Source organism: Lathyrus oleraceus, chromosome 7, assembly GCF_024323335.1.
Source record: "Lathyrus oleraceus cultivar Zhongwan6 chromosome 7, CAAS_Psat_ZW6_1.0, whole genome shotgun sequence".
Lineage (NCBI taxonomy): Eukaryota > Viridiplantae > Streptophyta > Magnoliopsida > Fabales > Fabaceae > Lathyrus > Lathyrus oleraceus.
In genome coordinates this window covers 51316332-51342594 of record NC_066585.1, presented here as the reverse complement: position 1 = coordinate 51342594, position 26263 = coordinate 51316332, and positions in this window count along the sequence as shown.

Sequence of the window (26263 nt, the reverse complement as noted above, 5' to 3'; positions counted from 1 at the left end):
ATAATTACGACTCGACTCGACCGACTATGCTCTGATACCACTAATGTAACACCCTTCTAAAATACCCCAATAATTTAATTAAAATAATAAACATATAACAATTCAGAGTAATTATGCACTTCAAGGGTGTCACACAGAATATTCACACCATTCAACAATATAGAGGTCATGCTCTTTTATTAATTTAAAACTTAAACAATTGCATAAAACACAGCGGATATAATTTCATCAATCATGTAAAACATTACATGGAAAATGGTTCTCAACCAACAATAAAACATTCAAAACAAGTTAAGACAACCCATCCCGATGTTACATCTATCAGAGCACGACCCACTATGGAGACTACACTAGACTCCAATAATTAGCTTCTACTCAACTCATTTGTCGTTACCTGAAAAAAATAGTTGTAAGGGTGAGTTCCTCAATCAATATAATGAGTATTATAAAATATCATGTTATGTTAAGTGATTCAACACACTTCATCACCCTAATCAAAACACACATTCAGGAACAGCATATTAATTCAACATCATACTCAATAACAACACAACAATACCAACACAATTACACGTGTAATATTGGAATACATCCATTCATATTACACGCCATACATATATTATGCAATGAGACTCCATGCATGCGGTACCGACTATTTTGTGAACATATAGTTCAACCTCACCGCCCAAACCCAGGCACGGCTACCAAGCTCACTAGTCCCACTCATTTGAGACATAGTGACTCACTCACTAATTCCTCACCATGGGAATTAGCTACCACCCCAAATGGACCATGCTATGCACGCTAATCACCTAGCATGCAAACATCAACAACAATTTAAGAATAGACACATGCTCACACTCTAAGCCATAAAATAGTCTATTCACAAATGCATACATTCACATCATCATGTATACCATCACATATCATCAACAAAAGCATATCATATCATGCCACATAATTAATCATAGTATTAGCACACTCTACTAATACCTATGTTATTCAAAACAACGGGAAATTATCCCTACTACGTCATACATCAGCTAAGTTACATCACTCAGCCTAAACAATCAAAACTGCACAACAACAGTTCAGAAAAACCACAAGTCTGCCCATACGCGTATCGCCTATGCCCATACGCGTATGGCGCATTTCCTCGCCCATCTCATACGCGTATCGTCCACGCCCATACGCGTATGCTACGCGTACCACATCCTCATACGCGTACCAACAGAGACGCTTTCACGCTCAAAACATCATCTCTTTCACTCATACGCGTATAGCATACACCATACGCGTACCACTCCAGGGATACGCGTATCACACGCGTATGGCGCGTACCAGCGCCAAAATCCCCCATTTTCAAGCCATCCCATACGCGTATTGCCTAGTACCATACGCGTATGACCAGAATCCAGTTTTCCAGATCTGCTATGGGTTTTCTCTGCTACGAGATCCTTCAGATCCAACCTCTCACAGTCCAATTTTCATACACGTTCGTTCGTTTTATCAATTACAACTCAGATACATTCAACTTCTCAAATCGCTAACCTTACTACATCTAATTCCTACAATTTTCATCAATTATCATCCAGATTCGTTCATCAATATTTCACAAATTCATCACATGTCATTTCAATCAGAGTCAAAATCAGAGGTCTATCACTACCCATTACATGCTATCCCATAAGACCCATCAAACGATGATAAACCCCCCTTACCTGAGTTAATCCGGCAATTCCGTTAGCTTCAAGCTTTTCCTCTTCCCTTGCTCTGTCTCTTTGCCCTCTCTCTCTTTCAGCCGTTTCTCTGTTCCTTTTCACGTGAAAACCCTTTTCCAAAAATTGGGACTTTTTATTATTCCAACTTATATACTCCAATAATAAAACCCAATAATATTATCCAAATAATAATAATAATCCAAAAATAATAATAATAAAATTTCCAATTATTTAATTAAATTAATAAATAAATTATTAACTCAATTTAAATAATTATTTTATTATTATCGGGGTGTTACAAAGTGCATCCCCACATTCGCGGGACATGACCATAATACCGTAATATCGTAGGGTAACAAAGAGAGGTCCAAGATCGCATATTTAAAGGTAAAGTTTTACAATTAATTAGATAGCCGTAATCGATTAAGTAATTAGGTCCACATTAAAATCGATGAAATCAATACATTAAAATCAACTAGGTAATTTAGGATGAATCTCCACATTAAAATTAAGTAATTCAGAATCCATCTCCATAAGGGTATCCCACACATAAAGTGGAATACCTAGCCGGCCGTTTCCTCGGGAATATGTAAGCCTTTACATAATTCAGCACACGGGTTAGAACATTGAGATAAAGTACAATTGAAAATTGCACCACAAAATAAACACAACAGTCATAAAGTCAGGCCAAATAATGCAGAACTATAATAAATCTTGATTAGACAAACATAAGGCAGAACAGAAAAGAAACAAAACAGCCACTGTCCCGTTCGCTCCTGCTTCGCCTAGCGAAGGCTTAGCGAGTGCTCGCTACAGGCTCGCTTAGCGATGTGCTAGCGAGCTGCTACGGGTTTTGAGTTTGATAGCAGCATGATCTCCGGCACCCTAAACTTTATGGCATTTAATTACAGGAATAGCATGGACAAACATTCAGGATATTCAGGCATACTTAAATTCACATGTGAAATCAAATTACATATCCGAAAATTTAATCATGATGCCTTATGTATGTAGCGATTACCGATTAAAAGCATAAAACAGTAGAGATGCGCAAACCTGTTTGCAATGGAATTGCAGCTTTGGATTGGCAAATCGGGTCGAATTGGGCGGAGGCAACCTTGGTGCGGATGAGCGGCCTTTAGGGTTTCTTTACTCAGAATTCTCTGAGTTGGTCTCCAGGGTTTCTGTCTGTCTTCCTCCGTTTTTCCTCCTCTTTTTCGTGACTGAAGTGTCGGTATTTATAGTGATTGTGGTGACCTAATGGGCTCAGAATGAAGCCCAAAAATTCTGATATATCGCAAGCTTCGCTAGGCGAGCGTTGTAGCGAAGGGTTCGCTAGGCGAAGGATTTGCTCGCCTAGCGAGCAGGCCATTTGTGACCTAATGGGCTCAGAATGAAGCCCAATAATTCTGGTATTCGCAAGATTCGCTAGGCGAAGGAGTTGCTCGCCTAGCGAGCGAGCTAGTTTGGGCCTTTTTCTGGATTGGGCCTGTTGTGAGCTGGGCTTTTGTTCCTTTAAGGTCAGTGCCTTGCAGAATAAGTTGGAGTGCTTCGAGAAATGTTTTTCGAGATTAATCGGTAAATTTTGGGGTATGACAGCTGCCCCTGTTCAATATTCTTGAACCGAGAGAGTTAGGATGGCAGGTATGCCATTCGTGGTCTGGAGGTGGAAGATTATTGAACACTAGAATGCCCCAAAAATTCGCACTTGTCAAATAGTCTTGATGGAGATGGGCTTAAAGATGCCATCCAGGAAGTTTGATGATGAGAGCTTCAGATTGTGTCGTACGTTAGACGATATCTGAAGCCATGGGTATCATACCGGGTCATACGCTAGACCGTATAGTGAGTCATCCATTATGCTGTCGACTTCGCTGGGGAGTCAGAGTGTGTTATACGCTGCTGGGAATAAGGGATCAGAATGGACCATACGCCAGACCGTATCTGAATCGCAGGATGAGTTATTCATTAGGCGGGTGATTTCGCTGGGGAGGAAAGATCAGAATGGATCGTACGCTAGATCGTATCTGAGTTGCAGAACGAGCCGTTCGTTAGGCTGTATCTGACAAAGGTAGAATCAGAATGGATCGTACGCTAGATCATATCTGAGTTGAAGATCCAAATGGGTCGTACGTTAGACCGTATTGGACTTGCAGAATGAGTTGTCCATCAGGCTGTATCTGAGGATGAAAGGATAGTCGTACGCTAGACCACGTTTCAGAATGTACCGTACGCCAGGTAGTATCTGAGTTGCAGGATGAGCCATTCGTTAGGCTGTATCTGAGGAAGAAAGTAGTCGTACGCTAGACTACACCCCGGAATGTACCGTACGCTGGGCAGCATCTGAGGGTTTGAAGGTCCGACTGGGTCGTACATTAGACCGTATTGGAGTAATTGAAGGTCAGAATGGATCGTACGTTAGATCGTATCTGAGTTGAAGGAGTCATATGTTGAGCTGAGTCAGAATGAACCGTATGCTAGGCTATATCTGATAGTATTTGTATATGTTGTATTTGCAATGAATATCTGGGGTGGGCTTAAAGATGCCACTATTGGGAGGATATCAGAGTGCTTGTCAGAATGAATGTTCATATGGATTATATCTTGAATGTAATTGATAAAGATGTCCGTCTGAATGGACCGTTGTTTTGACTGTATCAGGAGGATCATTAACCTGAAAAATAAAGTTAGCTTCATGCCATGTCATGATGCATGAGATATTTTATGCTTATGAAAATAAATGCGAACAATGTATGCATGCGGATGCTGTGAAATGATGTAATGAATGAATTATGCATCTGACAAGTTTTTCCTGGCGACTCCCTGGGGAAAATAAATCCCCATCTTCTGGATGGAGATACTTGTATTGATGAGCCTTTCTTAGCTGGGGATACTTGATTTCTGTCTGACGGTGGAAACACTCAACAGAGCCCGGCTGGGTATGGAAGAGATGACTAGTCTGGTGATGCCATCCTCTTCTGGGGGAATAGCTGGTTTATGCTGGGGAATAGAATTAGCAACCGGATTCCTTGGAACGCATGGCTAGACCTGCTCCTCGATCCTGAAGTCTTGTAGTAATCGCTATTTCTATTTTATGCATATATTTTTGACAAACATCGATCATATTCAAATTCACATATTAATTCAAATTAAATCAATGGACGTTTACGCAAACAAACAGAAAAAGTAAAACAAAAGCATCTTTTGGAAATAAAATTGTATTGAGTTCGAAAGAGGGCCTATACACAGGCACTTTGAATACATGGAGACAAAAATCCTAGTAAGAGGAAATTGTCAAGAAAACAAAGAGAAAACTATGAAGGAAAAGTCCTATCGATTTTAATTCTGCTATTGTCATTATGTCTTCAAGCGTCTCATCTCCTGCTGTCGGATAGAAGTGATTGGCTTGTTCAGTCCCTTTGACTTGGGTGAAGTTGACCGAGAACGGGACATAGTCATACGCTTTCATCCCTAATTTTTGCCTGGACCGCCTTTTAGGTTTTCAGTCCACCAGGATACCCTTTTTTGCCCAAGCCGCCCTTTCGGGTTTTCGACTTGCCGGGTGTACATTTTTATATGTTTATCCCTAATTTTTGCCCGAACCCTTTTGGTTCGTCGGGATGCCCTTACTTTTGCCTAGATACGTCGACCTAGCGGGTCTCTTTTATGCGTAGTATTTTTTAACTATGTCCGCGTTCACGGGATGTGGGAAGTCTTCGCCATCCATCGTAGCAAGTATCATGGCTCCACCGGAGAATACCTTCTTAACTACAAATGGCCCTTCGTATGTGGGAGTCCATTTGCCTCTGGAATCACCTTGTGGTAGAATGATACACTTTATCACCAATTCGCCAATTTGATACACCTGTCTCTTGACCTTTTTGTTGAATGCCTGGGTCATGCGCTTCTGATATATCTGCCCATGACAAACAGCCGCAAGTCTCTTTTCATCAATCAGATTTATCTGATCGAGTCGAGTTTGAATCCATTCATCCTCGTCTAAACCTGCCTCTTTCATGATTCTTAGAGAGGGAATCTGAACTTCCACCGGTAAGACGACTTCCATTCCGTAGACTAAAGAGAAAGGAGTTGCCCCTGTCGAAGTGCGTACTGAAGTGCGATAACCATGAAGAGCAAATGGTAACATCTCGTGCCAGTCTTGGTACGTTACTGTCATCTTTTGTATGATCTTCTTGATATTCTTATTAGCAGCCTCCACGGCGTCGTTCATCTTTGGCCGGTACGGAGAAGAGTTATGGTGTTTTATCTTGAATTGCATGCAGAGTTCAGTAATCATCTTGTTGTTCAAATTGGTGCCATTATCAGTGATAACTCTTTCAGGGACGCCATATCGGCAAATAAGACTATTCTTGATGAACCGTGCCACCACATTCTTGGTAACAGAAGCAAATGAGGCTGCCTCTACCCATTTTGTAAAGTAATCAATCGCAACAAGAATGAAGCGATGTCCGTTAGAAGCAGTAGGTTTAATCTCCCCAATCATATCAATGCCCCACATTGCAAAGGGCCACGGGGCTGTCAACACGTTCAATGGAGCAGGAGGCACATGTACTTTATCCGTATAGATCTGGCACTTATGACAAGTTCTGGAGTGATGGTGGCAATCAGCTTCCATGGTAGACCAATAATACCCTGATCTCAGAATCTTCTTGGCCATTGTATGTCCACTAGAGTGAGTCCCAAAAATACCGTCATGCATGTCTTCCATAATCTTTTCTGCTTCCTTTTTATCCATACAACGAAGCAAAGTCGAATCATGATTACGTTTGTATAACACTCCATTACTCAAAAAGAATTTAGCGGAGAACTTCCTCAGGAACTTTCTGTCATTGACGGATGCCCCTTCAGGGTATTCCTGAGTTTCTAAATATCCTTTCACTTCGTGGAACCAAGGTCTCTCCTCTACTCCCTCAGTATTATGACAATATGCTGGTTCTTCTAATCGTTCAATGGTTATCCTAGGAGCTTCATTGTCCCATCTGACTCTGAACATAGATGACATGGTAGCCAACGTGTCTGCCAACTGATTCTCCTCTCGTGGAATATGTTTGAATGTAATCTCTTCAAAGTATGGGATTAATGTCAACACCCGCTCTCGATAAGGGATGAGATTCGGATGTTTAGTGTCCCATTCTCCTTTGATCTGACTGATTACTAAGGCTGAGTCTCCGTATACGCTTAAAAACTTGATTCTCAGGTCTATAGCAGCTCTGAGTCCCAAAATACATGCTTCATACTCGGCCATATTGTTGGTACAGTCGAAACATAGTCTAGCAGTGAAAGGCGTATGGTAACCCTTGGGAGAAATAATTACAACACCAACACCATTACCCAACGCATTAGAAGATCCATCGAAAACCATAGTCCATCGGGATCCCGGTTCGGGTCCTTCATCCGGTCCAGGTTCTTCATAATCAGTAACAAGCATGACATCCTCATCTGGGAACTCAAAATTCATAGATTGGTAATCATCCACTGCTTGATGAGCCAAATGATCGGCTAGCACGCTTCCTTTGATTGCCTTCTGGGTAGTATACTGGATATCATACTCTGTTAAAATCATCTGCCATCTCGCTATTCTTCCGGAGAGGGTAGGTTTCTCAAATATGTATTTGATGGGATCCATCTTAGAAATCAACAAAGTGGTATGATTCAACATATACTGTCTTAGTCGGCGAGCAGCCCAAGCCAAAGCACATCAAGTTCTCTCGAGCAGTGAGTATCTTGTTTCACAGTCGGTAAACTTTTTGCTAAGGTAGTATATGGCATGCTCTTTTCGACCAGACTCGTCATGTTGCCCCAACACACACCCCATTGAATTTTCTAACACGGTCAAATACATGATTAGAGGCATTCCTTCAACTGGTGGCATCAGGATTGGAGGTTCCTGGAGATACTTCTTGATTTTGTCAAAAGCTTCTTGACATTCACCATTCCATATCATCTCTTGATTCTTCCTCAGTAGTTTGAAGATGGGTTTGCAGGTAGCAGTTAAGTGGGAGATAAACCGGGCGATGTAATTCAAACGTCCCAAGAAACCTCTGACTTCCTTATCTATACGGGGCACTGGCATTTCTTGGATAGCTCTCACCTTAGCCGGGTCAACCTCAATTCCTTTACCACTGACAATAAATCCCAAGAGTTTACCGGATCTTACTCCAAAGGTGCATTTGTTCGGGTTCAATCTCAGCTTGTATTTCTTCAACCTCTCAAACAATTTGTACAAATGATCGAGATGTTCTTCTTCAGTATGAGATCTGGCTATCATGTCATCCACATATACTTCTATTTCATGATGAATCATATCATGGAACAAAACCACCATAGCACGCTGGTACGTTGCCCCGGCGTTCTTTAAACCGAATGGCATTACTTTGTAACAGAAAGTGCCCCATTGCGTCACAAACGTGGTTTTCTCCATGTCTTCAGGTGCCATCTTAATCTAGTTATAACCCGAGAATCCATCCATGAAGGAGAATACTTTGTGTTGAGCGGTATTGTCTACCAGAACATCAATGTGCGGAAGTGGAAAGTCATCTTTGGGACTCGCTTTATTCAGATCTCTGTAATCGACGCACATTCGCACCTTACCATCCTTCTTCGGTACCGGTACCACATTAGCAACCCATTAGGGGTAAGAAGTAACAGCTAGAAAACCGGCATTGAACTGTTTCATAACTTCGGCTTTGATTTTCTCAGACATTTCAGGACGCATGCGGCGAACCTTTTGCTTAACAGGACGACAATCTTCCTTCGTTGGCAAACGATGCACTACTATATCAGTATCCAATCCTGGCATGTCTTCATAAGACCAAGCAAAAATCTCTACATAGTCATGTAACATCTGAATCAATCTTTCTTTAATACTGTTTTCCAAGCTTGGTCCTATTTTGACTTCTCTCCTGTCCACTTCAGTACCCAGGTTTACAATTTCGATTGACTCTTCATGCGGCTGTATAGTCCTTTCTTCTTGCAGTAACAGTCTGGCAAGTTCTCCAGGTACTTCACAATCTTCCTCACTTCCATCCTCGGCTTGGTAGATCGGATTTTCAAAGTCATAATGAACAGTAGTAGAACTATTATCAACAGGATCCAGAGTGGGTATGGATCTGTAATTCGTTACGTGAGTGTGTGTAAGAAAACATAGCTTTTTTGGAAGATGACAGGAAAGATAAAGAGCGCAATATTTGAATGCAAAAAGTCCATTGATTTATTGAATATGAATATGCTTATGAAAATGACAAAACCCTTAACAAATTAGCTATTGTGCCCCGGGCATAGACACAATGCTTTAAGAAGTTCAATTGTAAAAACTAAAAAATTTGCAACACTAAAATAGACAATAACAATTACTCCTGACTAAAGGAAATCGGGATAGTGTCTTCAGCCTTCCAATTATTGAGTTCGTCACCAATTGTTGGGAAAATCCAGCTATCCAGGTCGCAATCGCTATCAGCATCTTCTACAGCATTAATCTGATCTTTGACCATCCTTTCAGAGTTAAATCCCAGACCAGACTTGTCAGACTTGTACGGTACGTTGATTAGTTGACCCCAACCAGTACGACCACCATTTTCGACCACGGCTTGAGCGTCCTTCAGAGAAATCATGGCAGGAGGAGCATGAATAACCTTAGGCACAAGGGGAGTTGGCTTAAGCACAGGACTAGGCGGAGGAATCACTTCAAATGACTGAGAAGGAGTCTCGAAGAATTCTCCATCCATCTCGACGTATCTGAAGGCCTGCACACTACTGACAATATACTCTTCTTCTCCACACACAGTGACAATCTTACCCTCTATTGGGTATTTCAGCTTTTGATGGAGAGATGAAGCTACGGCACTTGCCCCGTGGATCCAAAGGGCGTCCCAGCAAGCATGAATAGGCAGGACGGATGTTCATCACGTGAAAGGTAGTGTTGAAGACTTGAGGTCCTATCTTGATAGGGAGAACCACTTCACCATGGACAACACTTTTTGCACCGTCGTACGCACGTACCACAGTATCACTAGGTTTCAATTTGATGCTCTTACAGACAAGTTTATCGAGCACAGCTGTCGGCAGCACATTCAAAGAAGAGCCGTTGTCGATCAATACGTGAGATAAGGTGATCCCCTCACACTCAATGGAGATATGCAGAGCTCTATTGTGATTCTTTCCTGCTGGTGTCAGATCAGCATCGGAAAAGCCTAAGCCGTTGTCAACAGTCAGGTTAGCAACATAGTTTTCGAACTGATCGACGGAGGTCTCCTGAGGTACATGAGCGGTCTTCAAGAATTTTATCAGCGCTTTGGCATGAGATTCAGAAGATAATAACAAGGATAACATCGAGATCTTAGACGGAGTATGCCCCAGCTGTTCTACCACATCAAAATCACTCTTGCGGATGATTTTCAGCATTTCTTCCATTTCTTGTTTGGCAACATCTTCAGTAGTAACTTCGACGGGTGTCCCTGACTGAGAAGGGTTGACTGGTTCCTTGCCTCGAGTTTCAGGGGCGGGAGGCGAGATTTCCGGAGAGAAAATCCTTCCACTTCGAGTAACTTTACTAGTCCCAACAATGTCATTAGGATTAGCAACATTACCAACTTGCTTTATGCCATAGATGTAAACATCACCTCCATAATTCCACGGAATGGCCTTGCTTGAGGAATACGGTACTGGGCCAGGTGCAGTAATGATCAGAGGAGCTACCTTGGGCTCAGCAGTAATCTTCACAGGTACTCTAGTAGCGGTAATCCTCACTGGAACTTTGGACCTAGCAATCACAGATATTTCTTCAGTAGGGTTTTCCATCTTAGGAACCTTTTCGAAGAGAATTGTGCGATCATCCATCAGCCGTTGAATACCATCTCTCAACTTCGGGCAATCATCGGGTCGAAGTATACAGAGATCACAATTTTCAGCACAACCTGGAAATAAACCAGCTTGCAATAAATTCTTCTTGATGGTCAGGAGAGGAGATGTTAAGTCTGCTACAGTAGTGATGTGAAAATTATCATCGATAGCATTAACAGCCTTGTCATGGTTAGGCATAGGTGCAGTGATGACATTAGGAGTCTCCGGAGGCTCAAATTCAATTTCCCCCGCATCGATCATATCCTGAACCTTATTCTTCAATGACCAACAATCGTTTGTATCATGCCCGGGGCTATCGGAGTGATATGCACACCTGGCGTTGGGATTATAACGAGAAGAAGTAGTGTTGGGATTCGTAGGAGGATCTCTGAGGGTAATCAAATTTTTGCCTTTAGCATGCCATGCAGTGCCTGTGCTAAAGTCATATTGATCTTGGTAAACTGCCTTCTTGGCTTATCTTGTCTGTGCTGGAAGTTTTGAGATGGTGGTGCTGCAATCGTAACTGCTCCAATGGTAAGGTCACGATTTTTCTTGTTACGATCCTTTTGACCGTACACAGCATTTGATTCGTTCCTCCCCTGGTAGGACCTCTTGGTGCTTGCAGAGGTAGTCGCCTGTATCTTTCCACTTCGAATGCCGCTTTCAACACGTTCACCTGTCAGTATAAGTTCAGTGAAACCCGATGAAGAACTTCCCAGTAGATGGCTGTAGAACGGGCCAGTCAATGTACTCATGAACATGTCCACTAATTCTCGATCAGTCATAGGGGGTTTAACTCTGCCAGCCAAATCTCTCCATTTTTGAGCATACTCTTTGAAGCTTTCTTTAGATCCCATAGTCATATTCTGCAACTGTAGCCGAGTAGGCGCCAATTCAGAATTATACTGGTAGTGATTGTAGAAAGCTGTCGCTAAATCAGTCCAGGTGCGGATGTTAGAGCTCTCAAGCTGATAATACCATTCCAACTGTGTGCCAGATAGACTCTCTTGGAAGAAATGGATCCATAGTTTCCTATCAGTGGTATGCGGCTGAATCTTTCTCACATAAGCTCTCAGATGCATCTGAGGACAAGACGCACCATCGTACTTAGTGAAAGTGGGGATCTTGAATTTGCGAGGAATGACCACATCAGAGACCAGTCCCAAGCTTTCGAAATCCAAACCGGGCGCCTTCTGACCCTCCATAGCTAGCATACGTTCTTCCAGCAACTTGTACTTGCCATCTCTTGGAGAGTATTGTTCCTTCTCATAATCTTCATCGTCATCCTCAGAGTTGAAGAGATCGACATCCTCTTCTCCTGAATCATTTTCTGTCTCCTCTTCTTGATCCTTCGGAAGTCTAATCTTGACTCCCGCAGCCTGTCCTTTAAGCCTTCTTCCCAGGTTAATGTAACTCACAGGTTTCTTGTCTTTCTTCTTCTCGAGCAAGAGAGCCTTCAGTTCTTCCTGCCCCTTGGATAAGCTCAGCATCATCTCCTGGAATTGAGCATTCTGAGCCTGGAGATCTTTGACAGTTTGTTCGAGGTCCATTTTTCTGTTTGGAAGGGAGATCGTGAGAATATTGATCTTTTTAGGATACCTGTTATGCAATGTTATGTTATACTATGCAATGTATGAAATGTTTTCAAGGACTTTGGGAATTTAACTTTGCGTAAACCACCAAAAAGAGGGAAACTTTTACTAATAATAATTTTTTTCAATGTTCATTACAAAAGGGAATAATAATAAAAATACAATGAAAGCTCAAGTCTCCCAGGGGCGACTTCTTTTTGGGCGAAGATATGCATTGAGTCTTCGTTCCTCATTAAGCTGACTGGTAAGTTCTAACACTTTCTTCCTTTCTGCAACGAACTGAGTCTCAAAAGTATCCCTTTCCTCTCTCAACTGGATCCAGGATCTCTTCAGTTCTTCAACATCGGTAGGCATATCTGGATAAGGAATGATCTGAGAAATACCTCCTTCAACTTCTGGCTCAACAATCAGCGGTCCGACTGCAAGATATGGCATGCCAAGTTCACGAGCTCTTGCGCGTACCCATCTGAGATAAGGTTCCATAGGAATAGAGTTTTTCTTCCCTAAAGTACTTCTTTTCACCATGCCCCAAGCTCGTACAAACTTTTGACGGAGATCTTGAGAGTCATTGTCATAGTCAAACACAGTGCTTTGAAGGATTATTTCATGTGGACCATCTCTTCGAGCATAACCAAACTGACGTAGGGCTAGAGCAGGATTATAAGTAATACCTCCTCTTATCCCCATGAGTGGTACGTTAGAGAATTCTCCACAACGGTCGATGAGGATAACATTTTCTCTAAGATTGGGACACCAACAGATGTCTGAATGGGAGAGCGACATTATCCTTTGAGACCATTTCAAATTCTGCTCGTTCTTCAAGACTGATTGAGGAAGGTGTGAAATAAACCACCTAGACAATAAAGGTATGCAACACATGAGAGTCCCTTGCCTTTTCATAGTACGGGTGTGAAGGGAATGCAAAATGTCTCCAAGCAAGGTAGGCACAGGGTTATGGGTGAGGAATATCTTAATAGCATTCACGTCTATGAATTGGTCTGGATTAGGGAATAACACCAAACCATAGATTAGTAATGCTAGAACATCTTCGAGAGCGTGGACATTCATAACCTTTAAGAATTCTCGGGCCTTATTTATCAGAAACTTGGCAAGTAAACCCTTAACTCCACTTCTTGTTACCCAATTGGTTTCAATATCGGACTTTGTCATGTGTAAAGCCGCGGCAACTTCTTCAGACTTCGGAATTTTTTCTAAACCACTGAAAGGTGTTTGATCAAGGATAGGTATCCCAAGCATCCTGGAGAATTCTTCTAATGTGGGTACCAACTGATAATCTGGAAATGTGAAGCAATGATGTTTAGGATCGAAGAACTGGAATAGGACTCTCATCATATCTTCTCTGAAATCAGTGGTAACCAAATTGAGGAGATGACCATGTTTCTTGATGAACTGAGCATGGTCGGGAAGCTCTGACACCAAATCCTTTAGTTGAGGAAAGATTGCTACAAAATTGATCCGGATGGTCTTCCTGGAAGCCATAACCTGTTTAACGGAGCAAAGCTAAATCCCTAAGTCCTTGAAATGGTTAGCACAATGATGTTATGATGTTATGATGTTATGATGTTATGATGTTAAGTAAACAACAAGAACAAACAAGTCACACAACAACCATTCCTAGGTTTTAAGGCTTGCATGAGTTCCATAGGTAAGTACCCTCCCCACTGAAGTTTGGTTGGCTCAACCTGTCCTAAAATAGTAACTGGGTTCTAGAAGGATCTCAAATCATTGACCTTTCTTTAAGTCCACTTCAGTGCAACACCAAGTGGTTGACCGAAGCTTCCCTAAAGTCCAATCTCAAAGAGTGTAGTATCGAGTCTCAACCAACCTCAGTCGGAACCGAAGTCAGTTATCTCACTACTTTCTAATGGCGAGGATGAGTCAATTAGGGTTCTAAAGGTCTGGTTAATACTTTGATGACACCACGCGGAAGCCAAATTTTTCCTCAAGTAAACATGAGGAACATCAGGACATCCAAAGTGTCACATTAACCGTAGCCATCATTTTAACCATTCCAGTATACGCCGGATAGTCGCGATGATCTATTGCTACTTACCTAAGGTACACTAGATCCGGGTGTAGGATCTTTCACTCAAGCATAAAATACCCAAGTAATCCCTTAAAAGTAAATCAGACATTTTGAATAAGTGATCTTGTTTTTTAAGGTAACCTCTCTTTTTATTTCCCCAGCAGAGTCGCCAGTTCTGTCATACGGTGAACTGACTTTATGTGTTTTGCTTTGGAAAGCAAATGTCGCGGATAGCAAGAGTCGCCACCGACTTTTCTTTCATCTAATAAGGAAAGGCGGAAAAGAACAGGAAAGACCTTAATTTAGATTTTGGGTTCGGGAGGTACATTATACAAAGGGAAGGTGTTAGCACCCTTTGTATCCATGGTTATCCATGGACTCTTAATTGCTTGATCACTTATATTATTTTTTTCTTGTCTGAAAAAGTGTTCGTGAATTGTTTAGAAAATGTTTTGAAAAGAGAATTTAACTTTGTAATGATTCTTGTATGAATGTATACAAAGTGGTTATCTCGTTTAGTTTTGAAAGTTATTTAGAAAAATATAACTTGACAATGATTCTAGTACGAATGTATGCCAAGTGGTGATTTTCTAATGGAGGTTTTGAAAAGTGTGGGGTGTGAAAAGTAGTTTTAGTTGTGAGCAAGCATTTAGGAGTTATACCTACCCAAGGTCTTTATGGGCATTTCCTATCCTTATGAGGGTAAAACTGTCCTTACTATTGAGAAGTAAGTAGTTTTATCCTTTGGATGTAAAAGGGTCATCGTAGGGTCATCGATTGGTCATTGAAGGCAACATTTGTGAGGATACCTTAGCATTCGAAGGGACTATCATCATTTAACCGTAGGCTACACCGAAGGGTCATCGAGGGACAAAATCATATATTCGAAGGCAACATCCGAGGGACTATGATGATTTAACCGAAGGGTCTTTGCTTAGTGCATCCCCACATTCGCGGGACATGACCATAATACCGTAATATCGTAGGGTAACAAAGAGAGGTCCAAGATCGCATATTTAAAGGCAAATTTTTACAATTAATTAGATAGCCGTAATCGATTAAGTAATTAGGTCCACATTAAAATCGATGAAATCAATACATTAAAATCAACTAGGTAATTTAGGATGAATCTCCACATTAAAATTAAGTAATTCAGAATCCATCTCCATAAGGGTATCCCACACATAAAGTGGAATACCTAGCCGGCCGTTTCCTCGGGAATATGTAAGCCTTTACATAATTCAGCACACGGGTTAGAACATCGAGATAAAGTACAATTGAAAATTGCACCACAAAATAAACACAACAGTCATAAAGTCAGGCCAAATAATGTAGAATTATAATAAATCTTGATTAGATAAACATAAGGCAGAACAGAAAAGAAACAAAACAGCCACTGTCCCGTTCGCTCCTGCTTCGCCTAGCGAAGGCTTAGCGAGTGCTCGCTACAGGCTCGCTTAGCGATGTGCTAGCGAGCTGCTACGGGTTTTGAGTTTGATAGCAGCATGATCTCCGGCACCCTGAACTTTATGGCATTTAATTACAGGAATAGCATGGACAAACATTCAGGATATTCAGGCATACTTAAATTCACATGTGAAATCAAATTACATATCCGAAAATTTTATCATGATGCCTTATGTATGTAGCGATTACCGATTAAAAGCATAAAACAGTAGAGATGCGCAAACCTGTTTGCAATGGAATTGCAGCTTTGGATTGGCAAATCGGGTGAGCGGCCTTCAGGGTTTCTTTACTCGGAATTCTCTGAGTTGGTCTCCAGGGTTTCTGTCCGTCTTCCTCTGTTTTTCCTCCTCTTTTTCGTGACTGAAGTGTCGGTATTTATAGTGATTGTGGTGACCTAATGGGCTCAGAATGAAGCCCAAAAATTCTGATATATCGCAAGCTTCGCTAGGCGAGCGTTGTAACGAAGGGTTCGCTAGGCGAAGGATTTGCTCGCCTAGCGAGCAGACCATTTGTGACCTAATGGGATCAGAATGAAGCCCAATAATTCTGGTATTCGCAAGATTCGCTAGGCGAAGGAGTTGCTCGCCTAGCGAGCGAGCTAGTTTGGGCCTTTTTCTGGATTGGGCCTGTTGTGAGTTGGGCTTTTGTTCCTTTAAGGTCAGTGCCTTGCAGAATAAGTTGGAGTGCTTCGAGAAATGTTTTGCGAGATTAATGGGAAAATTTTGGGGTATGACACTACCCTTGAGGAGTATGCCTATCTGGTGGGTATACCTATCTTAGATCAGTTGTCGTTCAGTGGCTTGGAGAGTATTCCTGCTTCTGGAGAGATAGCTGACATGTTGCACATAGATGAATCCCTGATTGGTGCTCATATGACTACCAAAGGTGGAATTCAAGGTCTCCCTTCTGAGTTCCTCATTGCTCAAGCTACTGTTTATGGGAAGGCCATGAGTGAGGATGCCTTTGAAGCCATATTTGTACTTCTCATCTATGGGTTGGTATTGTTCCCCAACATCGACAAGTTTGTAGATGTGAACGCTATTAGGATCTTCTCTGCTCTTAATCCTGTTCCGACTCTGTTGGGTGATACCTATTTCTCTTTGCATCTGAGGAATGCAAAGGGTGGTGGTGCTATTGTGTGTTGTTTGCCTCTGCTGTATAAGTGGTTTATTCTCACTTACCTCAGACGGTCGCTTTCAAGGAGAATAAGGGATGTCTATGGTGGTCCACGAGACTTATGTCTCTCACTAATGATGATATCTCTTGGTATAATCATGTATATGATGGCGTGCGGATTATTGATTCTTGTGGTGAATTCTCCAATGTGCCTCTTCTTGGTACATGTGGTGGGATCAACTACAACCCTGTGTTAGCACGTCGTCAGCTTGGGTTCCCCCTAAAGGATAAACCTAATAACATTCTGTTAGAAGGTGTGTTCTTTCAGGAGGGTAAAGATCCCCAAGGCTTGAAGGGCAGAATGGTTCGCGCTTGGTGCAAGGTGCATAAGAAAGGAAGGAATGAGTTGGGTCCTAAGAACTGCATTGCTTTGGAGCCTTACACTGATTGGGTAAGGAAGAGAGCATCTGAGTATCTCATGCCTTACGATTATCCGAGACCTACACCTTTGGTTGTGGTTGGGCCTTCAACCCTCCCTAACCAAGGAGTAGAGGAGTTGAGAGACAAAGACCTATCACGTGCCTGGATCCGTGAAAGGGAATAGTTGCTTCAGCAGATTAAGGAGAAGGACGCTCTGATTGAGTTCCTCGAGCATCAGGTTATTGATGATCCTGATGATGCATGGACTTCTCTACTTCCTCAGTCTTCCAAGTTTTGGAAAAGGAGGTATGACCGACTTGCCAAGGAAAAGGCAGATATGGAGGCAGCTTATGAGAGAGAGGTGAAGAGGCTTCGTGCATCTGTTCTTCCCGTGTCCCGAGATTCTAGGGATCCATAGGATGATTATTTTCCTTTTCTCTTATGATACGATGTTGTACTTCTTTTCCTTAATGATATTCGATGAGATATTTCCATATGCGATAAAATGCTTAATATTTCCAAAATCTGCAAATAACACCCAAAAGTTCCTTTGAAATAAAAACAAATCATATGCACAAACATTGCATGCATCATATGCATAAGCAGGTGTTGTTCTCAGCCTCTGGTCTTGTGGTCTAACTCTGTGCTCTTCATTTATTTTGAAGACAAGTTGACTCACCGGTACTACACCAGAGCCAACTCTTCCAGACTGATGGATCATCTAGAGCAAGAGAACCGTGAACTCAAGGAGAAAAGGCTCTCCTGGTTAGCCACTTGTCTTCCTTCTCATACATAGATGTTGAGGATGAAGTTGGAACTCCTTTCCAAGCTTTATCTATAGCTGAGCCTGTTGAGAATAGAACTCCTTCATTTACTTCCTATAGAGATGCGAAATTGGCCATTGAATATGGTGCAATTGCTGGTTTAGGAAAAATGATTGAGCTAGAAGACAATAAGTCCCGGGCTGGCATAGGTTTTTCTTCTGGGGTATTCAATGAGAAAGGGCTGTTCAAGAGTGGAGGTTTCATCCACACCGGTCAGGAGGAAGAAGCTGTTGCTGTCTTGGAAGAGGATGCAGAGGATTCTGACAATTTTGTTATCCCTGGAGGGATCTGCAACAATTGGGTCGCTGTGGATATTCCTACAGTCGTTCACAAGTCAACGTAATGTTCATTTTGTTCAAAAACCCTTCTCCCATGCCAAAAGGAAAAGTGATGGCATTGTTGGCAGCATAAATACAATGATATTTTCATTCAATAAATTCATGTTAAATGTTTGTTTTCCAATTATTTTCCCTTTTTGCTTTTTGCAAGAAATTGGTGATCACAAAAAACCCTAAAAAAGAATAAAAGCAATCTTTTCATCTGCGTAATGATTTTCCTTGTTTGATTTCTAAAAGCTTTTCATATCCAAAATCATTATGCAGGTTGATTTCTAAACCCATTGAACATAATGATCCAACGCCATCTCCCAATTTTGAGTTCCCTGTATTTGAGGCAAAGGAAGATGATGTTGAAGGGATTCCTGACGAGATTACCCGTCTACTTGAGCATTAAAAGAAGATCATTCAGCCGCATCTTGAGAATCTGGAAATAGTCAACTTGGGGTCTGAGGATTGTGTGCGAGAAGTGAAGATTGGGGCACTCCTGGAAGAATCTGTCAAGAAGGGGTTGATCGAATTGCTACGAGAATATGTTGATATCTTTTCTTGGTCATATGAAGACATGTCGGGTCTAGATATAGATATTGTGCAACATTTCCTGCCTTTGAAGCCTGAGTGCGTGCCAGTGAAGCAGAAGCTCAGAAGAACTCATCCTGATATGGCAGTGAAGATCAAAGAGGAAGTTCAAAAGCAAATTGATGTGGGGTTTCTGGTGACTTCTACATATCCTCAATGGGTGGCCAATATTGTGCCCGTGCCCAAGAAAGACGGAAAAGTCTGAATGTGTGTGGATTATAGAGACTTGAATAAAGCTAGTCCGAAAGATGATTTCCCTCTACCACATATTGATATGTTGGTAGACAATACAACTAAATTCAAAGTCTTCTCATTTATGGACGGATTTTCTGGATATAACCAGATTAAGATGGCACCCGAGGATATGGAGAAGACAACATTCATCACACCTTGGGGAACATTCTGTTATCGAGTGATGCCCTTCGATTTGAAGAATGCCGGAGCCACGTATCGACGAGCTATGACTACCTTGTTCCTTGATATCCCAATATCACTGTGATGCGCTTGGATAGACCAGCTCATGTATTTGCAGTTGAAGAAGTGAAAGATGATAAGCCATGGTATTATGACATCAAGTGTTTCCTCCAGAACCAGGTTTACCCGCCTGGGGCATCTGTGAAAGATAGGAAGACTTTGAGGAGATTGTCAGGCAGTTTCTACCTTAATGGCGAAGTGCTTTATAAGAGAAATTTTGACATGGTTCTGCTCAGATGCGTGGATAGACACGAAGCAGACCTGTTGATGACTGAAGTCCATGAGGGTTCATTTGGTACTCATTCCAATGGACATGCCATGGCTAGAAAGATGTTGAGAGCAGGCTACTATTGGCTGACAATGGAGTTTGACTGCTGCAAATATGTGAAGAAATGCCACAAGTGTCAGATTTATGCGGATAAGATTCATATTCCTCCGACACTTCTGAATGTGATTTCATCACCATGGCCTTTCTCTATGTGGGGAATTGACATGATTGGCATGATTGAGCCGAAAGCGTCTAATGAACACAGGTTTATTCTCGTAGCAATTGATTACTTCACCAAATGGGTTGAAGTTGCATCATATGCAAATGTGACCAGGCAGGTGGTCGTGAAGTTTATCAAAAATCAACTCATATGCCGTTATGGTGTGCCAGATAAGATCATTACTGATAATGGATCTAATCTGAATAACAAGATGATGAAAGAGTTGTGCAGTGAGTTCAAGATCACACACCATAATTCTTCTCCTTACAGACCCAAGATGAATGGGGCTGTTGAAGCTGCTAATAAGAACATCAAGAAGATTATCCAGAAGATGGTTGTTACGTACAAAGATTGGCATGAGATGCTGCAATTTGCTTTGCATGGATATCGTATATTTGTCAGCACTTCAACAGGGGCAACCCCTTTCTCTCTTGTTTATGGCATGGAGGCCGTACTCCCAGTAGAGGTGGAGATCCCATCAATGAGAGTCTTGATGGAGGCCAAGTTGACTGATGCTGAATGGATTCAGAGTCGTTATGACCAACTGAATTTGATTGAAGAGAAAAGATTGACTGCCATGTGTCATGGTCAGTTATATCAGCAGAGAATGAAGAAATCTTTTGATAAGAAGGTCAAGCCTCGTGTGTTCCGAGAAGGTGACCTTGTGCTCAAGAAAGTCTTATCTTTCGCGCCCGATTCCAGGGGCAAGTGGACTCCAAACTATGAAGGTCCATATGTTGTTAAGAGAGCCTTTTCAGGCGGTGCTTTGATACTTACAACTATGGATGGGGAGGATTTCACTCGTCCTGTAAATTCAGATGCAGTCAAGAAATACTTCGCCTAAAAATAAAAACAGAATAGCTCGCTAAATTGAAAACCCGAAAGGGCGGCTTAGGCAAAAATGAGCGTCTCGGTGGATTGAAAACCCGAAAGGGCGATCCACGCAAAAGTTAGAGACATGAAAAATAATGATATTTGCATCCCGCTAGATTGAGTACCTCATCCCGGGGCAATCTAGGCAAAAATTTGGGATTCGGCAAGTAACTGCATCCTGACAAGACTGTGTTCTACATCTGTCATCCGTCAGAGATTCTTGTTCATTCGTCGTCAACTGAAGCTTCGAATACATCGAACTCGGAATTGGTGGAGAAATGGTCATTATGTTCAATGTAGCCCTTTTCCAATATATATCACCAATTTCAAACTTGTAAAAGATCTGTGGAGTCTTGCCATTTGCAGGCTATCATTCCATCAAATAAATTTGAGCTTTTATCCAATTATTTGCACTCTTATTTGTTTCTATTCAACAAATGTTTTGCATGTTTTAATTGATAAAATGTCATTGTTTTTAAATAAACAAATTTTTCACAAATTGTTTTTAAACAAAGTGAACGTTCACAATGACGAAAGGATACTTAAGGAATTCTCAGTGCTCTCCCAAGGGTGGCATGATTTCCAACAGGGTAAGACATTTGTTCATCTCTGGCATGATTGTATCCTCTTTCTCCAGATTATTGTGTTGTGGGTTTTCTCCCCATCAGAATGCTTGTTGAGGTTATTCATCTCCCCTCCCTTCAGCAGAGCAGTGGTCTTCCCTCCTCGGCAGAAGTGTTTTCTTTGGAAGGTTCGGTATTTGGTGTTTGATCCCCAGTATTCCTTCACTTCCTCGGACAGTTCATCCTCAGTAAAGTTGCTGGTATGGCGGATCTTATCCGTAGTGATAGATCCTCAGCAGAGTTATTGGTGTGATGATTGTTATCTGTGATAGTAGATCCTCAACAAGAGTTGTTGGTATGTTGGATCTTATCCTCGATGATGTTATCTTCCCAAGATAGATCCCCAGCGGAGTTGTTGGTGTGTTGGATCTTATCTATGATGGTGTTATCCCCTGCGGAGATATTGCTGTTTCCTGGCATATCTAATCCCCAGTATAGTTGTTTGTGTGGCAGATTCTACTTGTGTGATCTTTGCTCCTCATCAGGTGTGATTTCCTTGGTGAGTTTGGTCCTTGGTGTTGGATCACCAGATTCCTCTTCATCTCCCTCAGTTGAATTTCCCAGTGGAGTTGCTTTTGTAGCAGTTTCCGCCTGCACGATGAACTTTTTTCTCCGGCTGTGATCGATGCTTCCTCCGGAGCCGTTTGTGTTTTTCCTCCCGAGCAGAGTGTATGGTAAAGGTATTTTAGCCTCCTTCCTCCTCAGCAGGTGAGAGATATTGGTTCGTTTGACCCTTGAGAGCTTCTGGTTGGTAGTTGTATCCCCACGAAGATTCCTCACCCCTTTTAGAGTTCACCGGCGGAGTGGTTTCCTCAGCAGAACTTGTTTGCGCCGTGATCCGGTTCACAGTTGGAATGATTGTTGTTCATTCCCCTGCAGAGATTTTATGATTTTTCTGATATCTCTGATTCCCCCGTGGAGTTGCTTTTGTGGCAGTTTATGCCTATGCAATGAGCTTTGTTCCTCAGCTGAGACTGATGATTCATCCCCCAGAGATCTTGTGATTTCCTAGTATCTCTGATTCCTCGACAAGGTCTTTGTTTCCTGGCATTTTGGATCTCCAGCAGATTGGATATTCTCCGGTGATCCTGGATTTCTCTTTTGAGATGTAGTACCGGGTGGTTGATTCCTGGACCTGTTTGTGTTTGTGTTAGATATGTCTGTTTGTCAGCATTCATCAAACATGAATCACGCATATACATGCATAATCATAACATTCAGATATTCATGTTGCATTCTTTGTCATATATCTTTTGTTTGTTGTCTCCTGCTATATGGTGATATATTTTCCCCCAAGCAGATATCGGTGTCTGATCCCTCCATGTAGATTCAGCCCCTTAAGCAGAAAGTGTTCATCTTTCTTGCCATTTCCCCACTGAATTATATCCTCGTGGACGACGGTTGTTTCCGTTTCCTCCCAACACACATATTGGGATGGGTTCCCTATTGAGTTATATCCTCATTAAGGTGAGTCTTGATTCAGTTTGCCTTTTTGGTTTGATCCTAAATTGGCCTTTTGTGACTGTCTTTGGCATTTTCCCTGTGATAGATGAGTAATTGCTCATTAATCGACAATCATTCGCCTTATCCCCAGTAAGGTCGCCAATAATTATTCACCTTATCCTCAGCAGTTTTTGTGGTTTTCTACCCAGTATTCGGTAGTTATAAATCCTACTTTCATCCCCTAGAAGAGGTGACCATTGTGGTTCATCCTGGTTGATGGAGGATTTTGTGGTTTGCTACCCAGTAACCGGTAGTTTGTAAATCCCATTTTCCCTCCCCTAGCGGAGTGTGTGGTTTTCTACCCTTATGTCGGTAGTTGTGAACCTTTGTTCCTCCCTTCGCAGAGTTAACCTTTGTTGTTCATCCTGGTTGATGACGGTTACTCTTTCGTGGTTTCATACCTAGTATCCGATAGGTGTAATCCCCTCCTTGTTGGTTATCTTCATCCAGTAGTCGATGTTGATATTCCCTCTTTTCCTGGATAATTGCCTTGTAGTCGCAATTTATCCCCGGCGAGTCATCTTTCGTCTGCCCTATTGTTGTTGGTAGCGATTGTTTCTCTCCTGAATTGGTCATCATTATATACCTAGTTTTGGTATCCCGTTGCCTTTTCTTTCGGTTGATTTATCCTCTTAACCCAGTAACCGGTTATGGATAATCTTCCATGCGAGTGTACTATCTACGTTCTGACGGTAATAGATAGTATATCTCATGCACTCTCTGGTCAAAACTTTTCGTTTCCCAAGTTGAGTAAGTTTTTCCCCTTTTGCAGAGTTTAACCCTTGTTGTTCATCCTAGTTGATGACGGTTACTTTTCCGTGGTTTACTACCCAGTAACAGGTAGATATAATCCCCTCTTTGGCGGTTATCATTATCCAGTATTCGGTATTGATATTCCCTCCCTCTTTCGGATAGTTGCTCTGAGTAAGCAATTTTATCCCCAGTGGGTCCTCTTTCATTTACCGTTTGTTGGTGATGTTTGTTACCCCCTTTTTTGAGCATATCTCCCAGTAACCGGTGATATGTCTCCTGGATCATTGCCTTTGTCAATGTATCCCCTGTGAGTCAGCTCTCATTTATCCTTTGTTGATAATGATTGTTTCTCCTTTTGGTTGGTCACCTATTATATGCCCAGTAACCGGTATCCCTGGTGTTCCTTCCTTTCAAGTATATTATCTACGTTCTTACGGTAATAGATAATGTATCTCATGCACTCTTTGGTTGAAGCCTTCTGTCCTTCTCCCTTCGAGTAAGATTCGTATTCCCTTTGCGGAATCGAATGTCCATCCTATAAACAAGTTTGCGTTTATGCTCTCTTCAGGATGATGAGTGTCTTGGGAATATTCCCCAATTCACGCCTTGGTCGATTTATCCTTTATTAACCCAGTAACCAGTTGTGGATAATCTTCCATGCGAGTATATTATCTACGTTTTAACGGTAATAGATAATATGTCTCATTCACTCTTTGGTCGAAGTCTTTTGTTCTTCTCCATTCGAGTAAGATTCGTATTCCCTTTGCGGAGTCGAATGTCCATCCTATAAACAAGTTTGCATTTCTGCTTTCTTCAGGATGATGAGTGTTTTGGGAATATTCCCCGATTCACGTCTTGGTCGGTCACCTATTATATGCCCAGTAACCGGTATCCCTGGTGTTCCTTCCTTTCGAGTATATTATCTACGTTCTGACGGTAATAGATAATATGTCTCATGCACTCTTCGGTTGAAGCCTTCTGTCCTTCCTCAGTCGAGTAAGATTCGTATTCCCTTTGTGGAATCGAATGTCCATCCTATAAACAAGTTTGCGTTTCTGCTTTCTTCAGGATGATGAGTGTCTTGGGAATATTCCACGATTCACGTCTTGGTCGGTCACCTATTATATGCCCAGTAACCAGTATCCCTGGTGTTCCTTCCTTTCGAGTATATTATCTACGTTCTGACGGTAATAGATAATATATCTCATGCGCTCTTTGGTCGAAGCCTTCTGTCCTTCCCCATTCGAGTAAGATTCGTATTCCCTTTGCGGAATCGAATATCCATCCTATAAACAAGTTTGCGTTTCTGCTTTGTTCAGGATGATGAGTGTTTTGGGATTATTCCCCGATTCACGCTTTGGTTGGTCACCTATTATATGCCCAGTAACTGGTATCCCTGGTGTTCCTTCCTTCTGCTCCCTATTATGACCTTGGTCCCCTGTGGAGTCAGATTTTCCTGAGTTGAAATATACCTTTTTTAGGTCTTCCTCAGATGATTTGGTTGATTGATATCTCTCACCCTTATACCGATCTTAGATATTCATTCTTCCCGAGCTTGTTACCCAGTAACCGGTAACACCTCATCCATTTGCTTCCCCTGGAGAGTCTTTGTTAGATTTCCCCAGCGGAGTTTCTGTTGTTGATATCCTTTTGCTGTGTTGGCTTTTTCCCCAATACATGCATTTTCCCCGGCAGGGAAGTTTTGTTCATATCTTTCCCCAGCCTGAGTCCGGATTTTTATCCGAAGTATCCTTTTACGGATAGTTTTGTTGTGTTGGTGTTTTCCCCAATACGTGCATTTTGAGTCAGCTTGAGTCTTCCCAACGAATTTATTCCCTTTGGAAACTCTTTTCCCCAGTTTTGAGTTGTGACCTGCTCATGCGGTGTCACTCTTTATTCCCCTAATTCTGAGTCGTGACCTGCTCACGCATTTCCTTTTCTATCCCCATAAGAGTCCCCTATATAGTCTTTGTTCCTTAGTGAGTGTATTACTCCTATGGATGGTATTTTTTCCCGATGTCTTTTCTTCTTTGTGGACACATATCCCCACAGAGTTTTGTTTGTTTTGCATACATACATCTGCATCATGAGGTCTCTCAGGGACCAAAATTTGTCTCTTTGTTATTATTTAAGCCCATTCTATCTCGTCGAGACGAAGCTTTTAACCTTCATTTCTCCGGCTAGAATGACCTTAAATAGGGGCATCTGTAAGACCCCAATTTTGTCCCTAAGATCCCTCATGGCATCATAGCATTGCATTGCATAGCCTCAAGGATCATTGAGCATCTTGGCTTCCTTTCCCTTTGGGTGGGACCTCCTTGTGAGTGGTTTGTGATCACCAGGCATGCTTGCATTGTATATCATTGCTTTTCTTGTTTTAATTCACTAACCAAAAGCACAAAAATATGTCATTAACCTTTTTGTTTTGTAGCATCAAGCAAGCACAGGTCAAGCACTTCAAGAGCATCCTTTGTGCAAGAGCTGAGATATTTTACTTGGTATGAGGACCACATGATCATTATATTGAGCTTACATGAGCTAAGGGTTCCATTGTGAAGCCATTTCATCAAGAGATAAAGGCCCAAGTTC